General features: G+C 35.5%; 1 long non-coding RNA gene across 1 annotated transcript in view; it reads right to left on the bottom strand.

Annotated features, from left to right (window-relative positions):
• Positions 1–5588, bottom strand: part of LOC138925273 (uncharacterized) — a 59746-nt gene extending 54158 nt beyond the window's left edge. Inside the window, exon 1 of the long non-coding RNA XR_011441198.1 lies at positions 5243–5588. This is a non-coding gene — a long non-coding RNA (uncharacterized lncRNA). The remainder of the gene's footprint in view (positions 1–5242) is intronic.
• Between the last annotated feature and the right edge of the window lie 412 nt (positions 5589–6000).

The raw sequence follows: 6000 nt of genomic DNA on the forward strand, positions 1-6000 counted from the left end.
AATGTTCACATAATGACAAAAATCACCCAACAACTTATTTCTCAAAAGGTATCCTATGGTTAAGAGACACAATTGCATACATATTTTTCAATATTCTTTATAGAGGTAAACTGATAAATATCTCTTTTAATTTCTATTTGACATTCATTGGGTTTGCTTGTGATACATTACTTACTCAGAAGAAAGAAATTCTAATATCTAAGAATTATAGTATATTTATAGATGATCTTCTAAATGTAGGATATGAAATAACTCATTTATCTCCCTACGCCAAATCTATGAGAGATATACCACAAGGGTTTCTGTTGAAGAAATAGAGAAAAAGAGGCATAGGGAAGTTAAGTAGCCTACTCAGAGTGACAGAGCCGGTAGTGGCAGAGCAGCATTTGAAGTCAGGCAGCATTGTTTCAGAGACCATCTTTTATATTGAGATGTGCTGCCTTACTCAAATGAAATTAAAACTATTTCCAAAGACATGTACATTCAAGATCCTTATCCAGGTCTTGTGGGCTGATTGTGTAACCCCCAAATTCCTATGTTGATGTCCTAACCCCAGTACTTCAGAATGTGACTGTATTTAGACAAAGGGCCTTTAAAGAGGTAATTAAGGTAAAATGAGGTCATATGGGTTTGCCCAAATTCAATATGACTGGTGTTGCTACAAGAAGAGAAGATTAGAGACACAAAGTATGAACAGAGAAAAGACCGTGTGAGGACACAGCGAGAAGGCAGCCATCTGCTAGTCAAAGAGAGAGGCCTCAGAAACACTAAGCCTGCCAACACCTTGATCTTGAACTTCCAGCCTCCAGAACTGTGAGAAATAAATTTCTGTTGTTTAAGCCGCCCAGTCTGAGATATTTTGTCATGGTCGCTCTAGGAAGTTAATACATGTGTCTACTAACTTTTTCTCTATGGAAAAATACTTCACTACACAAGCACAGTGACATCTGCTAACCCATGGAAAATTGATCTTTAAGGACGTTGCATTCATTATTCATCCATCAGTAATTTGCTGTTAAAAAATAAAATCCTGTTATTCCTTGGGCTGATATAAAAGATATCACAAAGAAAAAGACTGTAAGATTTAATTTTAGGCATACCTATGGTGCTTGTTAAAAATAAATAAATAGCACTTAAATAATTAGTAAGTCTTGTGTCAATGACTCACAATCTTAATCATCAATATTCCTTCACTTACATTACCACATTTTATTTAGATTTATCATAGTTCCGAAAGCACAAAAAGAGCTGCAGTCAAATTTGAGTAAACAGGAAAAAAAAATTCACTTTATGCACTCCTTCTGAGTGACTATTAAAAATATAAAATCTATTTGAATGCATAGCTAAGAGAGAAAACGAATCTTGAGAAAAATTTGTTTGAGGGTAAAAAAGCTAATAGTTAATGAATGCTTAGTACATATCAGCTAATATTCCAATGTTTTATACACATTTTCTCATTTATTCCTCACCACAATCATGTAGTTTGGTATTACTGCTATTTCCATTTTACATATTTTACCTATTTCTCAAGCCAAAGCTTAAGAGTTTAAGGAAGCCACAAAGCCACAAAGTCAGAAAAAAGAGATTTAAGATCTGCCTGACTTTGCATCTCACTATGTGCCAGACTCCACCATTTGGGGTTCTAGTGATTTGCGGTAAAATGCTACTAAATGCCTGTTTTGTCTTTGGGGGCAGCAAATAACATACGGTTTGATACACTAAGTCTTTGTTCTCTCTGTACCTAGTGCTTAAATGGTCTTAGAAGTGATACGGAAGAAACTTCTGCCAGAAAAATTATTCAATCCTTAGAAAGGGGCAAAGGAGTTTACTGTGAGCTCTTTCACTGTAGGGCTGAGCTTGACTTCCTATTTTCTAGGTTACTTTACAATTCTGTAGAGGCAGAGTTTACTTTGTACACTTGTATCCAATAGAGATGCAACTAATTTCTGTCCAATGGAACAAAATAACCCTAACGAGTATTGTTTACGGCACTGTTAGACATTATCAGTTTATAATTAAAGTAGCAATTTATTAGGAACCCTCATTAATTATTCTCTTATTAATTAATAAGTTGAATTAAGTATTTGACAGGTCTTATTTTATATTTGAATGTGAATCATAGTTTTTTCTTTTTGGAAATAATATTTTCAACAGTTGTAATTTTCTAGTAACTGATTTGAGAAAAAAGTTTTGTGATAATCATGATGTAATTGTATCCACTATTTGGAATTTTACCTGGAGATATACTGTTTAATTTCATAAAACATTCAAAAGTAATCTCATAATTTAAGAGATTAAAGAATTAAAAACTTGCAGCATGATGTCAGAGTTTACTGAGAGAGAGGGGAGCGAGAGAAACTATCTACTGAAATACAAGGACAGTTAACACTTTCCTCTTTTTCCTCTTTTTTGAGGAAGAGAGTATTTTGAATCTCAGACTGCCATATTAAAGTATATTTCAGAAGCCTCTTATAAAATTAGATGATTTTAATTTATTGTAGTCCATAACTCAACAGTACATAGCCAAAACTCAAGTATAACATTTTGAACCTCAAGAATAAAAGACAAAAATCCATTATGAATTTAACCTGCTTAACATTCATCTATATTAACCAACGAATATCTGGACACAAAAGACACAATAAAGATCATCATTCAATGAATTTTTATACAAAAGAGAGACATTTTTAAATTATAAGCTTTTCTAGTGCAATTGAATCATAATAGTAAAAAGAATCATTTGTATATCCCCTTTCAGAACTATTATTCTTCATTAAAAGGAGAAAATAGCTACAAAATTAGAGAAGAGAGCAAAGTATTAAATGACAATTTCCATTTCTTTGGAAGTAGAATAAGATATTCTCATACTAAATTTTCCCACCTTAAAGGATTTAAGAACCCATCTACTCATAGTCAATTCTCATGGCTGGAGAATAGCTTGTCTATTTTCAATGTCTACAGTGGACATTGAAAAAATAATAAGAACAGCCAATGTCATCAGTTGTAGCCATAGAACATTCACTCTTCCCTTAGAGCTAAGGATAAATTAGATCTTGGAATGAATGCAGCATCGTTCTCCTCAATGAACACCTCCTCCCCCAGGCCTCTGCACCTTTCTGTTCAGAGGAAAGAACTGTTCCCTTTTCATGTGGTGGGGGGAAGGACATGTGAATGTGAAATATTAGTACTCCTCTGTTCAAGGAATAATGAGTCATCAAATATTGTATTCATTTTTTTTCCCCAAGGAAGATTAGCCCTGAGCTAACATCTTCCAATCCTCCTCTTTTTGCTGAGGAAGACTGGCTCTGAGCTAACATCCATGCCCATCTTCCCCTACTTTATATGTGGGAGGCCCACCACAGCATGGCTTGCCACACCTTGCCATGTCCGCATCTGGGATCCAAACCGGCGAACCCTGGGCCACCGAAGCGGAATGTGCCCACTTAACCACTGTGTCATTGGGCCGGCCCCCAAATACTGTATTCTTAATTTAGGCAGTTTCCTCAGGTAAAAACTGAGAGAAACATTGGTCTGAATATAAGGCATTTCTTTACGGTAAATGAGAAACAAGTTTGTTTTGACTTAGACTTCTGGCACACAAGAATCTGTGTAGTAAACGGGCCTTTCCATACATCAGAGAAACAAATGCCATCTAAAATTGAAGTGGAAAAACACCCATCATTGAACAAACATTTAAAACTTAAGGAAACAAAGGTCACTAAAAGTGGTGTAGCTTGCACAGTGGGATGATTGCTGAGGAATCTAGCCAAGAACCTGTATCTCCTGCCTCCTTGTACTTTATACAATTTCCTCCTTCACACTGGCTTTCAGAGGTTGTTTTTAATCACTGCTGGAGAGAACTTATATGGTGCTCTTCTATTCATGGATCTGTGCTTAAATAAAGCTGAGAATAAGTAAATGAGACTCCATCCCCTGACTTACATTACAAACTGAAATAAATGACTAATGAATATTTTATTGTAAGTGTTGGAAGTAAAATTCATTATTCCTTGTTAGAAACACATTAAAAGGCTATTAATATGAACTAATATGGGCAACTTGCTCTCATTCTAAAAGTATAGGAAACTATATGTTTTCTACTCTTTTGAAAATTATCAATTATAAGTGTGTTTAAATAAATATGTACCTTTTTGGTGCATAATGACTGGAATGTCTCAGAATCTGAGTCAGTCATTTTGCTCCTGGGAGACAGTTAGAACACTTAAGGAAAAATGAAGAAAAAAAACTAAGACAAGAATTACAGAGATTTGCAAGTTGTAGGGATTAATGTCTTCCAAAAAGTTTCAGAAATAATGAGAGTGAAGGGATATGGTTTCCTCACTTTGTGTTTTTCCCATTCATTTAACAGATTATCTCATTTTGAGATAATTAAAAATAAAAACTAGAGTATATTTGACCAATTAACAATATAGTTCAAAGTACAATCTTCTGACTTTTGGCACAAAATTTACCTTCAGATTTTCACTTACAAATTCCACTTGAATACATTTGGTTTCTTTACCAAATTCCATAAGGATGGATAGTAGGACAGCAGACAGCGCTGTGGTAGAGTCAGACAAATCTGGTTTTATATTTCAGCTCCAGAATTATCTGCCTATTTGAAAGTAAGATCTGGTAAAGATTTCTTTCTTTCTTTTTTTTTTTCCTGAGGAAGATTCACCCTGAGCTAACATCTGTTGCCAATCTTCCTTTTTATGTATGTGAACTGCTGCCACAGCATGACCACTGATAGAGAGTGGTGTAACTCCACACCCAGGAACCGAACCCAGGTTTCCGAAGTGGAGCACAATGATCTTAATCACTAGGCAACCGGAGCTGGCCCTGGTAGAGATTTTGAAGATCCATCAAGCTAAACCTCTACATTTTACAGACAGAGGAATCAAGATGCAAAAAATGTGAACCACAATGCCCAAAGTTCTACAGTCACTAGAATACTATAAGCTTGTTCCTATAACTCCCAGGAAAAACTATTTTCCACTACAATTTACTAAAGTTCATATTCACTAAGCCTCACTGAAGAAAGATCAATATGCAGTAAAAAATTTGATTTGAGGTAACTACTTAAAGACACGTATTTAAGTGCCTTCACTCCTAGGCTTGTTTTTTAGAAGACCTATAAAAACATACAAGTCAGGTGGGACTATCCATATCAGTATTGGACACCAAATATTATGGCCATCATCATTCAGAAAGTTCAAGGAAAAGAACCTGAAACACTTACCTGAAAATCGCCGCAAGAGAAAAAAGCCTGTCACAGAGTAAGCGGAAGGGCCTTTCAATATAACTCCAGGAATACCTCTTGGGTAAGATCAGCAAGGGCCAGAGGAAAAGGAAAGACAGGTGACAGCCAGGCAGATTATTCGTGCTATAAGTCTATGTGCACTGGAATCCTTACTCTGTACTTTCCTCTGTTTCCATTTATAGAATATCGTGCATCTGTCTAAGGACGACCCCTTCCCTTGTGATTGTATTCCATTTCCTCTCAGAGTCAGTCATACAAAGATATTACCACTCAGCTACTTTCTCTCATTCCTGCACCATTCATTATTCTATCTCTACCTCTTAATTCCCATCAGCACAAAAGTATATTGTAATACTTCCTATCTTAAAAAAAAAAGTAAAACAACTAAAACCAAAGTGAAACATTCTCAGCAACAAAGGAAACTAAAGCTTCAGATATACCTTAACCTCTCTGAGAAGCACAATCACAAAAATGATAGTTAAAACATTAAAAGCAAATAAAAAATGTTTTTTAAGGCATTTTTAAACTTCAGGAAAAGGAAGAAATTCGCAGGAGTCTAGAAATAACAAGAAAGTAAAAATCCCTAAAGGATGACGTAGTGTTGAAGCCAATGTTTGTGTATTTGTCTCTGGGGTATCTGCCAATCACTGTTGGCCCAGAGCCTTGATTTTAACTAGCTAAGTACTTGGACACGCTACAAAGGCTAGGTCTGAGACATGGAGGGCAGCTGAGAGACC

The sequence above is a fragment of the Equus caballus genome, chromosome 7, assembly GCF_041296265.1.
Source record: "Equus caballus isolate H_3958 breed thoroughbred chromosome 7, TB-T2T, whole genome shotgun sequence".
Taxonomy (NCBI): Eukaryota; Metazoa; Chordata; class Mammalia; order Perissodactyla; family Equidae; genus Equus; species Equus caballus.